Source organism: Gossypium arboreum, chromosome 3 (assembly GCF_025698485.1).
Source record: "Gossypium arboreum isolate Shixiya-1 chromosome 3, ASM2569848v2, whole genome shotgun sequence".
NCBI classification, from domain to species: Eukaryota; Viridiplantae; Streptophyta; class Magnoliopsida; order Malvales; family Malvaceae; genus Gossypium; species Gossypium arboreum.
In genome coordinates this window covers 57145866-57146864 of record NC_069072.1, presented here as the reverse complement: position 1 = coordinate 57146864, position 999 = coordinate 57145866, and the positions used below count along the sequence as shown (strand labels likewise).

Genomic DNA, 999 nt, shown 5'->3' with positions numbered 1-999 from the left:
AGCATAGTAACTGAGTCGACGTTATAAACACCGACTGTTTTTGATGGCTTAGTCCTTATGACTTGCCACTGATAGTTATTCAGTGACATTTCTTCAATGAATTCATAAACCTCTTCAGGTGTTTTTTTGTTGATGGTTCCTTTACCAGTTGCATCAATCATCTATCTTGTTGAGGGATTCACACTATTGTAGATTGTTTGAACTTGTAGCCATTGAGATAACCCATGTTGAGGGCACCTTCGCAATAGATCCTTGTATCTCTCCCATGCATCGTAAAGTGTTTCTAAGTCCATCTGCACAAAAGAAGAGATATCATTACGTAATTTAGCCGTTTTATCCAGTGAAAAATATTTTAGTAAAAATTTTTCGGTCATTTGTTCCCAAGTAGTAATTGACCCTCGTGGTAACGAGTTCAACCACTGTTTAGCTTTTTTCCTCAATGAAAAAGGGAATAACCGAAGATGAATGGCATCATCAGAAATGCCATTGATTTTAAATGTATCGCAAAGCTCCAGAAAGTTTGCTAAGTGAGCACTGGGATCTTCTTCCTGCAAGCCATCAAACTGAACAAATTGCTGTATCATCTGAATAGTGTTAGGTTTCAGTTCAAAATTATTCGCAGCAATAGCAGGTCTAACTATGCTAGATTCAGTTCCTAATAAAGAAGTTTTAGCATAATCATACATAGTGCGTGGAGCAGGATTTTGATTAACCGCAATTGCAGGAGGTAGCTGATTACCTTGGTTTTCAGCCATCTCTTCAGTTGGGGGTTGAGTATCGTCTTCTTGCTCTTTCTCTATGTATCTTAAGCTTTGCCTTATTTCTTTTTGTTTTTTACAAACTGTTCGATCGATTTCTTTATCAAAAAGTAGTGGCCCTGACGGGTTTCTTCTAGTCATAAACTATGAAAACTTGCCAAGAGAAAGAAAGAGTAGGTTAATAAATAATAATAATGATAAAATAAAATAAAATTGCAAGAAAAATAAATGGCTAAAGTAA

At 35.9% G+C, this 999-nt stretch overlaps 1 non-coding gene across 1 annotated transcript; it reads left to right on the top strand.

Annotated features, from left to right (window-relative positions):
- Positions 1-219: 219 nt before the first annotated feature.
- Positions 220-326, top strand: LOC128291394 (small nucleolar RNA R71). The gene has a single exon (XR_008281168.1). It is a non-coding gene; the product is annotated as a small nucleolar RNA R71 (small nucleolar RNA).
- The last annotated feature ends 673 nt before the right edge of the window (positions 327-999 follow it).